Source organism: Rutidosis leptorrhynchoides, chromosome 1, assembly GCF_046630445.1.
Source record: "Rutidosis leptorrhynchoides isolate AG116_Rl617_1_P2 chromosome 1, CSIRO_AGI_Rlap_v1, whole genome shotgun sequence".
Taxonomy (NCBI): domain Eukaryota; kingdom Viridiplantae; phylum Streptophyta; class Magnoliopsida; order Asterales; family Asteraceae; genus Rutidosis; species Rutidosis leptorrhynchoides.
The window spans coordinates 691040781-691058905 of record NC_092333.1 but is presented as its reverse complement, the minus strand read 5'-3'; positions in this window follow the sequence as shown (position 1 = coordinate 691058905).

The following is an 18125-nucleotide window of genomic DNA, read 5'->3' as shown; positions in this document are numbered from 1 at the left end:
ATAATTTATAAAACTCATTTTCGAATCACCGTTTATTTTGAAATCACATACGTTCCTTTTTAACTCGTTTGCTATCAATCGAATGACAATTGAGCGGTACTGTCGTTTACTAAATAACTTCGAAATCACAAATTATATATTTATATACTTTTTATGTATATATATATAGATTTATTTTAATAATAGATTTTATTATTTCTTATATCATTTTACAATTTAGTTCTTACAATTAAATCATATATTATATCAAACTATATTTCAAATTATATATATATATATATATATATATATATATATATATATATATATATATATATATTAAAATATATATGTATCTATTTCTTTACAAGTAATAGTTCGTGAATCGTCGAAAATTGTCGAAATTAAATGATTGTATGAAAATAGTTCAAAAATTTTGAGACTCAACATTACAGACTTTGCTTATCGTGTCAAGAATATTAAATCGTATCGAAAGTTTGGTTTAAAATTAGTCGAAATTTTCCAGGTCGTCACATAGAGCTTTCTTTTTGGGGGAATTGTGTTCGGGTCAAAAAATAACTTGAGTTAAATGGGAAAATGTCTTAAATAATTTTGGGAACAGGGGGGTTAAACATTGGGTCACTAAAAGGGAAAAATTTGGCTTTGTTGAGAAAATGGTGGTGGAGGTTTAAAACCGAAATCGTGTCCTTTTGGGTTAAAATCATACGTAGTATATAGGTTTGAATGGCGGTTTAATAGTTGAGAATGAACTTTCTCATTCTCCAGTATCAAGTGTTTCGTGAAATATTATTCTTGTAGGTTCCATGATCGATGACTTACAAGTCAGTTTCAGTAACTTGTTTATCAAGGCAATCGGTGATGGGGGAGCCACTTCATTCTGGAATGAACGTTGGATTGGAAGCGATAAATTATGCAAGTTATACCCGCGTTTGTACATATTAGAAGAACAACAAACAGTGGCCATTCGGGATAGGGTTTGGAAGGGAAACAATAACCTGGTGACGGCTTGGAACTGGTGTCGGTAACCCTCAGGCAGAACAGCTTTGGAACTGGTTTCACTAATCAGCGGTGTTCCAATTTAACAGCAACAGCATTGATTCGTGGCGATGGGAATTATGTACCAATGGTATGTTTACGGTTAAAAAGCTTTCAACAATCATAAATGCACAAGTGCTTGGCCCATTTACATCTCAGCAGGGTACATTGCAGAACAATTTGGTAGGGGTGTTCATCGGTTCAGTTTTCGGTTTGTTCAGTTCGGTGTATTCGTTTTTGAAATTTTTTTTTGCAACACCGAATTTAAAATGAAAACCGAACCGAAATCGAAACCGAATTCGAATGTGGTTCGGTTTCAGTTAAAACCGAAAATTCATGAAAAAATTCAAAACCATGATAGTTTAATTACGGCGTTACCAACATCTTAGTTATTTACAACCTAAAACAATGACGTAATATTAAATAATCAAGAATTCAATGATTTATTACTATTTACAATTTAATTGTGACGTTTCTAGCTTCTGATATTAACAAGATGAACATAAGAATTTGAGTAACATAAATATAATGTAAGCCACCTAATCTTCATATAAGTGAGAACCTATTTAGATGATTGGATCCCAAAATATAATGACATTAAAACATAATATACATATTATATATTTTAAAAATTTTGAATTCGGTTTGAATTCGGTTTTCGGTTTAACCGAATTCATAATTTTCAAAACCGAATTCAAATTCGGTTTCGGTTTTACTCGATCCGAAAACCATTTTTCAAATTCGGTTTCAGTTTGTTTTTCGGTTTGGTTTTCGGATTAAATAGTTTCAAACCAAATATTGACCACCCCTACAACTTGGTCCCAAAAAAGGTTGAAATATTCATATGGAGACTGCTTAAAATAAGATTACCCGTCAAAGTAGAACTTGATAAAAGAGGGATCGACCTACATTCCGTGTGATATCCCCTTTGCGACGACGATTTGGATTCGGTGGATCACTCTATAATGATGTGCAAGCAAGCGGAAGACGTTTGGGTCCGAATCTATAAATGGTGAGGTGTCGGGAAATATACATGCTCAAGCCTATCGGAACTTCTTGAAGAAAATTCGAACAGTTCAATGTCAAGTTATGGTGGTTTGGTTTGGCAAGCTATTAAGTGTAACATCCCGCCTTTTTCCGTCAACTTTTCCGTTTAACTATTTTAAACTCCGTTATATGTTTATAACATCTCCCGTTAATACGCGTTTCGATTTATCTTGTTTAGGTAATTTAACGCACCCGATTGGAAGTAGAGGGACTTGTTTTGCCAAAACACTAAAGTGGTGACTAGCCACTTGACTAGTCAACACTTCCACCTCATTTCTTCATTTTCATTTTCCTTTTCATCTAACACTTTCATATTTTTCTCAAATTCTTCATAAAGCAATTCATCATCCATATTCAAACGATCAAGCTTCGGGCCAAACAAATTACATATTCGAACTCCTCGTGATCTCCTCTTCGATTCCATACCAATCTCATTTCATTTGGGTAACTTTCTAAAATCACTAATTTTATGTGTTCTTGAGTTTTTGAGTTAAAAGGTTGTTAATTAGTGTCTATGGCTCAAGTCTAGTATGATTATGTGTTTTGTATGCTTGTTCTTGCTATTTTGGTGTAACTAGCTCATATTGAAAGAATGCTTGTTTAATCTTGAGTTTTAGGTGTACATATGTTATTTGATGATGAAAATTCATGTTTTAATTGTGTTCCTAACATCACTAGCTTCAAATTGGTATGTAGTTTGACATGGATTAGTTTCATGAGCAAGATTGTTGATTTTATGATTTTGGGTTAGGGTTTGATAAAAGTAAATTGAATATTTGATGCATTAAATGCTTAGCAATGTTAATTGTAAGTGTCTAGTTGTGTTGTATGCTTGATTATCTTCAAAACGGCGTATTACACATGTGCATTAATTTACCGAATCATAATATGGCATTTATGAACTTGGAGTAATAAATGATGAGCATTAATGGTGATTTTGATATAAGTTGTTTGGTTTTGATTGAGTAAATGCGTTTAGTTATTCTCCTTGTCAAATTACCTTTCTCATGTTATATGATATGCGTTTTAAGTGTTTTCGGTGCATGAAATATGTTAAAATGAGTTTTGGTTCGTTACTTAAGTTATTTTTTTTCTGCAATCAGCACTTCCCCAGGTTATGCGCGCCGCGCGTGCACCTGCGCACCGCGCAAATCAGAAAAACCAAATAAATGGTTCCCTTGGTCGAGTTCTGACCTGGTATTGCACATGGGTGCGCGCCGCGCAACCCATTGCGCACCGCGCAAATGGCCCAGGCCAACTTCCTTGTCTTTAAACGCTCCCAAAATGTTTCCCGCTTAACCGTAACTCCGATTAACATGAAACTTGACTATTATGCTCGTATATGACTTCTCATAATGAGAAAATTGTCGGACACCCGACCCGACCTCGTTGACTTTGACTTTGACCAAGTTTGACTTTTAGTCAACCTTAACCAAACGATTATACAATCGTTCTAACATGCTCAACTACTTGTATCTTGCATGAAACTTGACAATTTGATTCACATGCTTTATTAATCGAGTCGTATTGAGCCATAGGACTAACTGAACATCTTTGACCCTTCGTGACTATCGTTATTGATACAACCTATTTGTTTAGGTCAAGACTAGCATTGTTCCTTGCACACGTTACTTGTCGAAGTACTTTTTGTTCGTGCATACAAGGTGAGATCATAGTCCCACTTTTACTCTTTTAAACTTACTTTTGGGATGAGAAAACATAAACGATTCTTTTGAACTAAGTGAACACAAGAACGGGAAAACAAACATTCTACATACGAGTTTAGAACGAAAATCCTCAATCCGATTATCATTAGTTACATCAGATGGTGTAAGCGAGAACTTATGTTATATGGCCATATGGGTTGACAACCCTCATCTTTGACGGTTCGCTACCGTCTACGGATGAAATATATTTTCGGGAAACAGTGTTGTTCTAGCACTAATTTATGGGGTATTCAACGGACGGAATGTTAAGCTTTGATAATTGGGTGCTCGTGAATATTACCTTTTAGAATGTACTATGACTTTATCAATATTGCAACTCTTGTGGTTCAGCTTGCTTTTACTCATTTACTTATTTAAACCTATGATTTCACCAACGTTTTCGTTGACAGATTCTCTATGTTTTTCTCAGGTCCTTGAACTTAGGTGATACATGCTTCCGCACATACTTTTTGATACTTGCATTGGATGTCGAGTATACTTGCATACGTGGAGCGTCTTTTTGGCTATTTTAAACTATGTCGCACGTGTTTCATATGAACAATAACTTTTGTTATGTACTTGTCTTGGGAATTACTTTTGTAAACATTGAAACATCCTTTATGAAATGTATGCGACATATTTTCGGTCAAACTTTGTTATAAATACTTATAACCATGTAATGGGACCATACGTAGACGACGCCGTCACTTGACGATTTGTCGGGGTCGCTACAAGTGGTATCAGAGCCTTGGTTGTAGGGATTTAGAGTTCATTAGTGTCAACCCCGAGTCATAGGGTACATTGGTGAGTCTAGACTACAACCGGCATATAGACTTGACATAGGAATTACCTGACTACTTGTGCATTTATACTCGAACTCTCTTACTCATATCTACTCTTATTCTATCTTACTCTTGCGTTGTATGATTTAATTGACACGCCACCTTGACTATATGTAGTAATGTCGAATGCACATATGAATTAGGGTAATATAATTTCCGGGATTATATTACGGTGACTCATATGAACATTCCGACATTATGACATAAAGAATTTAAGGCGAGTCAAGGATAATTTTTCTCTCTATCTTTATTTCATATCACGGTTAGTATTATTTAGAATACTAACCAACGGTATTCTTGTGTTTTGAAGGAACAATGGCTCGTCGACGCGCCCCTCCCGAAACTCCCGAACAAGCTTTGCAACGCATGATAGCCACCGCCGTGGATGCGGCCATGGCCGGTCACTCGTCCAACAACAACAATAATAACAACAACAACAACAACCAAGGAGCCGGTAACTCTAGCGAAGGGTGCTCCTACAAAGCTTTCATGGGGTGCAAACCTCACTCTTATGATGGGACCGGTGGACCGGTTGTGCTTACTCGTTGGTTTGAACAAACCGAGGCCGTCTTTAGCATAAGCGGTTGTCGGGATCAAGACAAGGTCAAATACTCCACCCACACTTTCTCCGGGATTGCTCTAACATGGTGGAACACCTATGTTCAATCGGTGGGTACAGATGAAGCTCATGCCCTCTCTTGGGCCGATCTAAGGGAAAAGATGATTGTTGAATATTTTTCGCGTGAAGAAACCCGCAAGCTTGAGGAAGAACTAAGAGCTTTGAAAGCGGTCGGAAACGATCTTAAAGCTTATAATCAACGCTTCGCCGAACTATCCTTGATGTGTCCTAATCTTGTTAACCCCGAATCTCAAAGGATTGAGCTCTACATGCTCGGTCTTCCAAAAAGCATCAAACAAGGGGTGATGTCATCCAAACCCACTACTCATCAAGCCGCTATGAACATGGCTCGCCAATTAATTGAAACGGTTGACGAAATCATAGTACCGGCTCCTAAGGCCGAGGACAAGTCGGGTGGCAACAAAAGGAAATGGGAAGCCACTCCATCAACTAACTACAACAACAACACCTTCACCAAAAATCCCTTCAACAACGACGGCAAGAAGGGTTATGTCGGAAACTTACCTTTGTGCAACAAGTGCCACAAACATCATTACGGCGAATGTAACAAGCTAATTTGTCACCGTTGCCAAGGAGTTGGTCATAGGGCCAACAATTGCACAAGCACCGCCCCCGTCGCTCGAAAGGGGCCCAATCCTCCAAGGACGGTCACTTGTTATGAATGTGGCCAAACGGGCCATTATAAGAACGAATGCCCGAAGAAGAAAGCCAACCCCAACAACCGAGGCCGAGCCTTTAACATCAACACCGAGGAAGCCCGAGATGACAACAAACTAGTCACGGGTACGTTTCTTCTCAACAACACTTATGTTACTTGCTTATTCGATTCGGGTGCCGATAAATGTTTTGTGTCTAAGACTTTGACTCCTACTCTTTGCACTCCACCACACCCTTTAGATACTACTTATTCCATCGAAGTGGCCGATGGAAAACTCTTAAGTGCCGACACATATTACCGGGGGTGTACTTTAAACATTTTGGGTAATGAATTTGAAATTGACTTGATACCCATGGAACTAGGAAGTTTTGATGTAATAATCGGTATGAATTGGATGGTCAAAAATAAATCTCACATTCTTTGCGACCTTCACGCAATCTGAATTCCTATCGAGAACGGTGAACCATTGATTGTCTATGGCGACAAAAATTTCACCGGACTCAATCTCGTTTCATGCCTTAAAGTTCGAAAGCTACTTCGCAAGGGTTGTTTCGCAATTCTTGCTCACATTAAGAAAGTCGAGGCCGATGAGAAGCGCATCGATGATGTGCCAATTGTTAGTGACTATTCCGATGTATTTCCCGACGAATTACCGGGTCTTCCACCTCATCGACCGGTTGAATTTCAAATCGATCTTATTCCGGGAGCCGCACCCGTAGCACGTGCGCCATATAGACTCGCTCCATCCGAATTACAAGAATTGCAAAGTCAAATCCAAGAGTTACTTGACCGTGGTTTCATTCAACCTAGCCATTCACCATGGGGCGCTCCGATTTTGTTCGTTAAGAAGAAAGACGGATCCCTACGAATGTGCATTGATTATCGTGAACTAAACAAATTGACGGTTAAAAACCGATATCCTCTTCCTCGCATCGATGACCTCTTTGATCAACTACAAGGGTCTTGTGTATATTCAAAAATCGATCTCCGTTCGGGTTATCATCAACTAAGGGTTAAGGGGGAAGATGTCTCCAAAACCGCTTTCCGGACTCGTTACGGTAGTTACGAATTCCTTGTCATGCCTTTTGGTCTCACTAACGCACCGGCGGTGTTCATGGATCTCATGAACCGCGTGTGCAAACCTTACCTCGACAAATTCGTTATCGTGTTCATTGACGATATTTTGGTCTATTCTAAAAGCGAAGAGGAACACAAAGAACATCTCCGACTCGTGCTTGAACTCTTGAGAAAAGAACAACTCTATGCCAAGTTCTCCAAGTGTGAATTTTGGTTGAAGGAAGTGCAATTCCTCGGTCACGTTGTAAGTGATCAAGGCATTAAAGTTGATCCCGCAAAAATCGAAGCCATTAGTAAATGGGAGACTCCTACTACTCCTACTCAAATTCGTCAATTCTTAGGTCTCGCCGGATACTATCGTAAATTCATCAAGGATTTCTCCTTAATCGCTCGCCCTCTAACCGCGTTAACTCACAAGGAACGAAAATTCGTTTGGACATCCGAACAAGAAACCGCTTTCCAAATCTTGAAAACTAAGCTAACCACCGCTCCTATCTTGTCACTTCCCGAAGGCAATGATGATTTTGTTGTATATTGTGATGCCTCGAAAAACGGTTATGGGTGTGTACTAATGTAACGAAAGAAAGTCATTGCTTATGCCTCTCGACAACTCAAAGTCCACGAACGAAACTACACGACACATGATCTTGAACTCGGTGCCGTCATCTTTGCACTTAAGTTATGGAGACATCATCTTCTTGGTACCAAAAGTACTATCTTTACCGATCACAAAAGTCTCCAACACATCTTCGATCAAAAGCAACTAAACATGAGACAACGAAGGTGGATTGAAACCTTGAACGATTATAATTGCGAGCTTCGTTACCACCCCGGGAAGGCAAATGTAGTGGCCGATGCCTTAAGTCGAAAGGAAAGAACGGTACCTCTTCGCGTCCGAGCATTAAACATCACCATCCACTCCAACCTTAATAGCCAAATTCGGGTAGCTCAAGAGGAGGCTCTTAAAGACAACCACATCGGGCGTGAACTTTTAAACATTCTCGTCTCTCGATTCGAAGTTAAGAAGAACGGACTTCGATATTACACCGGAAGAATTTGGGTGCCTAGATAAGGCGATTTACGAAACCTCATCCTAGACGAAGCCCACAAATCACGATACTCGATTCATCCCGGCGCCAATAAGATGTACCATGACCTTAAAGAACAATATTGGTGGCCGAACATCAAAAAGGAAGTTGCTAGATACGTTGCCAAATGTTTGACTTGCGCTAAAGTCAAAGCCGAACACCAAAGACCGTCTGGGTTACTTCAACAACCCGAGATCCCGCAATGGAAGTGGGAAAGGATCACGATGGATTTTATCACCAAATTACCGAAAACGTCGGGCGGTTATGATACTATTTGGGTCATTGTCGATCGCCTCACCAAATCCGCGCACTTTCTCGCCATGAAAGAAACCGACAAAATGGAGAAACTTGCACAACTTTACATCAAGGAGATCGTAGCCCGTCACGGTGTACCTTTATCGATTATCTCCGACCGAGATGGTCGTTTCATTTCTAGATTTTGGCGCACTTTACAAGAAGCGTTGGGAACGCGTTTAGACATGAGCACCGCATATCATCCTCAAACCGATGGACAAAGTGAACGTACGATACAAACCTTGGAGGACATGCTACGAGCTTGTGTTGTTGATTTTGGAAAAGCTTGGGACAAGCACTTACCTCTCGCCGAATTCTCTTACAACAATAGTTACCATGCGAGTATCCAGGCCGCACCTTTTGAAGCGTTGTATGGTCGAAAATGTCGCTCTCCTCTTTGTTGGGCAGAAGTGGGTGACGTGCAAATTTCCGGGCCCGAACTCATTCACGAAACCACCGAGAAGATTCTTCAAATCCGAGATAGGCTTCGGACGGCCCGGAGTCGTCAAAAATGCTATACCGACAAAAGACGCAAAGACCTCGAATTTCAAGTCGGTGACCGCGTCATGTTAAAAGTCGCACCTTGGAAAGGTGTCATCCGTTTTGGGAAACGTGGGAAACTAAATCCGCGGTACGTTGGTCCTTTCGAAATCTTAGAACGTGTTGGAACCGTTGCGTATCGTTTGGATCTTCCGCCTCAACTAAGCTCCGTCCATCCTACTTTTCATGTATCTAACTTGAAGAAATGTCTTGCCGAGCCCGATAACGTCATTCCTCTCGAGGAACTTACTATTAATGACAAACTTCATTTTGTGGAGGAACCGGTTGAAATTGTGGACTACGTCGAGAAGGAATTGAAACAAAGCCGGATCCCGATTGTCAAGGTCCGTTGGAACGCCAAAAGGGGACCCGAGTTTACTTGGGAAAGAGAAGATCAAATGCGAAAGAAACACCCTCATCTATTCCCGGTTCCGGAAACGTCAGATTCCGAGGAAGAAACAACGACTACTACGCCTACCTAAATTTCGGGACGAAATTTCTTTTAAGGTGTAGGTAATGTAACATCCCGCCTTTTTCCGTCAACTTTTCCGTTTAACTATTTTAAACTCCGTTATATGTTTATAACATCTCCCGTTAATACGCGTTTCGATTTATCTTGTTTAGGTAATTTAACGCACCCGATTGGAAGTAGAGGGACTTGTTTTGCCAAAACACTAAAGTGGTGACTAGCCACTTGACTAGTCAACACTTCCACCTCATTTCTTCATTTTCATTTTCCTTTTCATCTAACACTTTCATATTTTTCTCAAATTCTTCATAAAGCAATTCATCATCCATATTCAAACGATCAAGCTTCGGGCCAAACAAATTACATATTCGAACTCCTCGTGATCTCCTCTTCGATTCCATACCAATCTCATTTCATTTGGGTAACTTTCTAAAATCACTAATTTTATGTGTTCTTGAGTTTTTGAGTTAAAAGGTTGTTAATTAGTGTCTATGGCTCAAGTCTAGTATGATTATGTGTTTTGTATGCTTGTTCTTGCTATTTTGGTGTAACTAGCTCATATTGAAAGAATGCTTGTTTAATCTTGAGTTTTAGGTGTACATATGTTATTTGATGATGAAAATTCATGTTTTAATTGTGTTCCTAACATCACTAGCTTCAAATTGGTATGTAGTTTGACATGGATTAGTTTCATAAGCAAGATTGTTGATTTTATGATTTTGGGTTAGGGTTTGATAAAAGTAAATTGAATATTTGATGCATTAAATGCTTAGCAATGTTAATTGTAAGTGTCTAGTTGTGTTGTATGCTTGATTATCTTCAAAACGGCGTATTACACATGTGCATTAATTTACCGAATCATAATATGGCATTTATGAACTTGGAGTAATAAATGATGAGCATTAATGGTGATTTTGATATAAGTTGTTTGGTTTTGATTGAGTAAATGCGTTTAGTTATTCTCCTTGTCAAATTACCTTTCTCATGTTATATGATATGCGTTTTAAGTGTTTTCGGTGCATGAAATATGTTAAAATGAGTTTTGGTTCGTTACTTAAGTTATTTTTTTTCTGCAATCAGCACTTCCCCAGGTTATGCGCGCCGCGCGTGCACCTGCGCACCGCGCAAATCAGAAAAACCAAATAAATGGTTCCCTTGGTCGAGTTCTGACCTGGTATTGCACATGGGTGCGCGCCGCGCAACCCATTGCGCACCGCGCAAATGGCCCAGGCCAACTTCCTTGTCTTTAAACGCTCCCAAAATGTTTCCCGCTTAACCGTAACTCCGATTAACATGAAACTTGACTATTATGCTCGTATATGACTTCTCATAATGAGAAAATTGTCGGACACCCGACCCGACCTCGTTGACTTTGACTTTGACCAAGTTTGACTTTTAGTCAACCTTAACCAAACGATTATACAATCGTTCTAACATGCTCAACTACTTGTATCTTGCATGAAACTTGACAATTTGATTCACATGCTTTATTAATCGAGTCGTATTGAGCCATAGGACTAACTGAACATCTTTGACCCTTCGTGACTATCGTTATTGATACAACCTATTTGTTTAGGTCAAGACTAGCATGGTTCCTTGCACACGTTACTTGTCGAAGTACTTTTTGTTCGTGCATACAAGGTGAGATCATAGTCCCACTTTTACTCTTTTAAACTTACTTTTGGGATGAGAAAACATAAACGATTCTTTTGAACTAAGTGAACACAAGAACGGGAAAACAAACATTCTACATACGAGTTTAGAACGAAAATCCTCAATCCGATTATCATTAGTTACATCAGATGGTGTAAGCGAGAACTTATGTTATATGGCCATATGGGTTGACAACCCTCATCTTTGACGGTTCGCTACCGTCTACGGATGAAATATATTTTCGGGAAACAGTGTTGTTCTAGCACTAATTTATGGGGTATTCAACGGACGGAATGTTAAGCTTTGATAATTGGGTGCTCGTGAATATTAACTTTTAGAATGTACTATGACTTTATCAATATTGCAACTCTTGTGGTTCAGCTTGCTTTTACTCATTTACTTATTTAAACCTATGATTTCACCAACGTTTTCGTTGACAGATTCTCTATGTTTTTCTCAGGTCCTTGAACTTAGGTGATACATGCTTCCGCACATACTTTTTGATACTTGCATTGGATGTCGAGTATACTTGCATACGTGGAGCGTCTTTTTGGCTATTTTAAACTATGTCGCACGTGTTTCATATGAACAATAACTTTTGTTATGTACTTGTCTTGGGAATTACTTTTGTAAACATTGAAACATCCTTTATGAAATGTATGCGACATATTTTCGGTCAAACTTTGTTATAAATACTTATAACCATGTAATGGGACCATACGTAGACGACGCCGTCACTTGACGATTTGTCGGGGTCGCTACATTAAGTGGGTAAGCGCGTATCTCATTTGAAAAAATCGGAACAATATGGTATTCCAAGAAAACAAATGGAATGCCTCGATGACCCTAAACGAGATACAAACTAAATCTTTCTTGTGGATTTCCTTTAGAGCAAAAAATAAAAAGTTCGAGTGGCTAACGTGGATTTCACGAACAAACTGTTATCTCAACATTATGTGATCGAGTCATTATTGTATTTCGGGTAATAACATAAAAGTTAGTTTGGTCATCTTACAATCGTCTAGTTGTAGTGATAACTAATATCGTGTTAGTTGCGGAGTGTTGTAAAAAACGGCCGAAACGGGCGCCGCAACGGACGCCGCAACGGATTTGCCTTAATATCGTTGCAACGGGCCTTGAAACGGAAAAAAAGACGGTCAACGCTTAAAAAACGGTCAACAACGCTAAAAAAGGTCAAAGACGAAAAAAAAGGGTCAAAGACGGAAAAAACGGTCAAAGACGGAAAAAACGGTCAACTTTATATATATATATATATATATATATATATATATATATATATATATATATATATATATATATATATATATATATATATATATATATATATATATATATATATAAGTCAAAGTTAGTTAACATCCGTTTCGACCCCGTTTTTTCGTTGTGACGTTTTAAGGTCGCTAATACTTCGGCCCCGTCTCACGTCTTTTTTAACCTTGGTTGCGGGTATCTAATTTGTAAACCACATCTCTTGTTGTAAATTTCGATAGGTTATCACAAAATTTTGCCTTTAAGAAAAACTAAGATATTCAGTTGAAATTTAATTAGGACTAACTTATTAAAAAAAACACCTCGTATTTGAAATATTGAAATTTTTTATTTTTATTTTTTTCTTTTTTTCTTTTTTTCTTTTTTGGCAAAAAAGCATGAATTAGAATAAATAGGTAATTCACCCAATAGTGAACTACCTAGCACTACAAAAGATTCATTGTGATAGACTTACATATTGAACTCATGTCCATACACATATAAGATACATATCTTTTATGCCAAAAATTGCTATACGGAACATCAAAATCAACAGAAAGATACATGATTCCATTCTTTAGCATCTTAGAACTTCCACCTTAGCATTTAAAACCCAAGTATCCACTGTAACCATAATAGACCAAAATTGGACCATCTTTCCAAAATTGCACCATCTTTACGGTCTCGCCTCACTTTATTAGCCACGGTTGAGAGCTCCAAATATAAAATTGATAACTTGGACACATCTTTACATTTACCATCCATTGAAAGACTTTGACCTTTATGCGTGAAGTTAAGGATGACTAACACGTATTCTTATTATTGAACATAACGCCATTTATTGCTAACCAAATCGCCCATATGGTTGCCGACCCTATTAGAGACCAAAATGCATTTGCCTTAAAGCCCATGCCGCCACACCAAGCAACCAAAAATTCCTCAATGTAAGCGGGCATAATCTAATTAATGTTCCACCAATTAAATAAAGTTGTTCAAATTTTGTGCGAGTAAGAACAATGTAACAAAAGATGATCTAAGGATTCTATATAATTGGCGCACCACACGCACTTGTCATCCACTTATAAACACCGCTGAAATCTCACTTGAGTATATTATGATGTCATCGGTAAAGATAAAAAAGTTACAATACATACTATCCGGTTCAAGATTGGTGGCACATATTTTCATAAGTGCATATGAGTAGGGATAACAATATACATCTGATTTCTAAAATATTCATCTGATCCGAGCCATTAAAATTATCTAAATGAATAATAAGCGAATATGGTATTGATATAAATGATGTGTGAAATTTGTGGATCTGATATGAATATCAATCTATCATCCACGTGTATATTATTTATCACCCATAATACATATATACATATAAATTCCAGCCGTTCGAAAAATATATATATACATATAAATATTTACATATTTACTACCGAGTAATATTTATGCATATACTATACATTTACATATTCTTGTACATATACAATATATAATCCATTAAAATGTTGTTCAATATACAAATTGTGAAAATACAAAAAAGTGAATATTATTAACTTTGAGATTTTACATACTTAATGTTATTTAAGTTTTTATTTCTTTTTATTATCATCTAGCAAATCAAAATGCATGCATAAATCTTAATTAGCTATATAAACAATGAAAAGTAGCTCAAAACATGTACGAGTACGACTATTAATAATCTTGAAGATTACACGCAATATTAGTTAATAAAAATATATTTACTTATATTTTATTTAATTGACGACAACGGTTAAATGTTTTCGTATAGATTTTTATTAATTTACTTATATTTATATTCGTTAAAATACTTTAATGTTTTCATTTCATGCAAATATTTTAAAAAAATAACATCCAACGAATACTTGTTAAACCACTTAATCTAACGAATATGAATATGGATGTATATGTAGGTAAAATATATACGAAACTGAAACGAGCAAATAAAATCTCAACAAATTACTCAAATAAAATAATCAGATCATAAACATATATAATGAATAATCGAAATAAGCACGAAATTAGAGTGATCTAACTGAATTGAAGGTTGAACCGGTCTTGTGTTTGACACAGTTCCCTCAATCAGATTCTTCGTCTGTTCTCAGGGTACACCGGTACGAAGCAGCGTACTGCCGGACTTTAGCACTTGCTTGAAACATAACCAGAACTGGAAGACCTTATTGCGGCTGAGAGGAAAAACTAATTGTGCTTATGCTTTTAGTTTTTTTGAGGAATCTTTTACCAAGCCTACAAACTTTATTTATAGTGGATAGTAAGGCCTTAAGTTTGTTCTCACTTTCGATGTGGGACAACTTTCACTTTACTTATTTTTCAAGTTAATTTTGCACTAAATTAGAAACTTTGATACTCGATATCTCATTCACCTTTAATCCGTTTTAGACACACTTAAGATCGTTGTAAAGCTCCCGTCAAGGACTACAAAACCACTAAATAATTGTTAATATACATAAATTTATCATGTATTAAGTAGTATCCACAGTTGTTAAAAACACTTGTTTTTAACTAATTTTTTCAACATTATAAATTATATTTAAATGAATATGAATATAGATTAGAAAATAAATATGGACATATTATCACCCGATTTATACCGCATCCATTATCCCTCCGTATGACATTGACACACACACACACACACACACACACACACACACACACACACACACACACATATATATATATATATATATATATATATATATATATATATATATATATATATATATATATATATATATATATATATATATATATATATATATATATATATATATATATATATATATATTTGTTTAAAAAAATGAAAATAGCTACTACAAATTTCTAAACGATCATTCATGTCATCTTATTTCCATTGCATTTAATAATCGTAGAGTTCAAAAACATTTTCAATTTATCATCTCCAAATTTGCTTCTATGTTGTAGGCGACGATGGCGTAGTGGCTAGTGATTGTTTGTGAATGAGATATTGGTAGTGGCGGTGGTCATTTGTGAAGGCGAAGACGATAACGGTGATACTACACATGTAAACATGACGATGACTTACAAGTTCTCTCACTTAATAATCAAAAAGTTTAGATTTTCATTAATGGATATTATTATATATAGATGTTGATGTGAGTAGCACTAATTAAGAATCTCAATGGATGCGTGATGGCCTATAGACGATTAATTAAAGTTTAAATGTTCAAGAAAAATAACATAAGTTACTCGAATTCAGAATTGACAATAAAGATAATATCAGTTTTGCTTATGCATAAAAAGATTATGCACTCTAATTTGGAATAGAAAAAGATTGTGATATCAAAAAGTGTTCAATTAAAGTAACATTATCCACATAGCAACTTTCATGTGTACATGTGGCAACATTGTTATCGTCTCACCCAAGGTTGTAAAAGTCACCGCGTCGGGGACGCATCGGTCTAGACCTAAAAAGAACGCGTCGGCCGAGTCGGGGAGGCATCGGTGACGCATCGGTCGTTGACCAACCTTGACTTTATTAATAGTTTCTTAAATATACATTTATATATATATATATAATAGTTGATTATTACCATAAATTTCTTAAATAAGAACTTGAATTTAAAAAAAAATCGAACTTCAAACTTAATTAATGTTACCGAGTACATAATCAGTAAGGACACAGAGAAAAGAGTGGCCCAAAAAATCAAAACAAACCCTAATTTTTAAAAAATATCAGATCTTGACGAAAATTTGACTGGTTTTGACCGTTTTGACCAACTTTGACCTTCTTTGACAGAACTTTTAGCTTTGACCGTCTTTTGAGTCGTTTTAAAAAAAACGGGACGGAGAACCCAAAAAAACGACGCATCGGCCAACGCGTCGGTCAAGTCGGACGACTTTTACAACACTGGTCTCACCTAAACAATATTACCTCAATTAAACAATTTTTTTTTTAATACGCAATCATTTGTTGGTCCAAATTAATGTTTTTTTTTTTTGGACAGCTGTTAGGATCACCCACTGCGACTTAACCACCCACCCGTTCATCTCCTACACAGTTATGTCCGCCCCCAACTGCGTGCCTAGGAGGAAACTCGCACAAATCTCATACGGGGCATGGACGATGAAATTGTGTGTTAATATGTAGCCAACGGGGGTCGAACTTCTAACCTCCCCTAAAAGAGTCATGCCACCAACCGCTGGACCACATCACAACTTCGGTCCAAATTAATGTACTAAGTAATTTTCATGCATCACTAAAAGTTATATTACTTTTTCGGATCATTTACCCTTAATTAAAATGACAAAAGATTGTGATTTATGTTCAGATTTTGTTGACTTCACTTTTTTCTAATTCAATTAATGTTGTCCAACATATATGGGAACTGATTCAAACCTATAGTGAATTATTGTGAAGGTTTAAAGGTGAAATATTTTAAGGTTTGTGAAATTGGGAATTGAAATTGATGATTTTTTAAGAAAGTGAGGAAAATAGGTTTTGGAGATTAAGATTTGAAATTGATAAATATGTTTGTAGGAAAAGAAATTAGATATAAGAAAGATGGATATACCCTCACGATCAACGCATGTGCTATCATTTTTAGCAAAGTTTTTTTAACTGATGTTATTCTGAAGGACTACACGAGTAAAAAGTGCAAAACATAAGGGCTGGTAACGAAAGAAAAAAAAGTTTAGGTACCGATTCTGTAATATATGCAATTAAGATGCAACATCGAAAAATTTGATTAGCAAGCGTGATTAAGTGACCTCACGCCACCTCATTCATCACACTACTTGTAACGGGTACCATTCAGACTTATGAATCTACCAATCATTAATTTTAATCTTTTAGTCAAATAATTGTTTAATTTATCGTTTATAATTTTTAAATTTATTATTTATGATGAGAGTTGAGAAGATGTATGGATCATCCAAATGGCAAACTATTGAGTTTGATTTGTCTCCATTTGACAAAAAATGACGAAGTCACTATAGATATAAACAAAACATAACAATAGGTTTTTTAAATGTGGGAGCTCTATAATCTTGCAAAGTCAAACTTTGTTTTACATAACAATTTTTTTGACATAAACAAAACATACACATACATGTTAGTATTTTACTCATATTTTATTAAAATAATGTCAAACAAACGTTGTAAATAGCATCGTAATCAGTACGAGTAATATTGAGGCAAAGAGCAGCACTTTCAAAGATGGAGTTGAGGATGTTCAAAATTTAGTTTCAAACCGTTTAAATTAAAAATCAAAACGAATTCAAACCGAAAAAATAAAGCGAATTTAAGTTTGGTTTTCGGTTCGGTTTTCTAAGCAAAATTAGGTTTTCGGTTTTAATTTTTTGAATTCAGTAAAACCGAAAACCGAACCGAAAACCGAAAACCTAATTTTGCTTAGAAAACCGAACCGAAAACCAAACTTAAATTCGCTTTATCAAATTCAAAACCGACTTTTGATTTAAAAAATATTAAATTATTAATTTATTTAGACAAAAAAATCAATTTAAAATCCCACAATTAGAAGTCAAAGACAATTTTTATGTTTATTTTGATTAAATTATGATTTGTTTTTCGAATTTAACCGAAACCCAATTCGGTTCTTGCACAACAAAAAATTTACCATTTAGTCACACTTATTTTTACAAAAGTGTGAAAATTTTTGTTAAATTTTATACACTTATAAATGTATGTAATTGTATTATATTTATTAATGTGAAATATCGTTATAGTTTCACATATAAAATTGTAAAAAACAAAATTCATACTTATTGTTGTG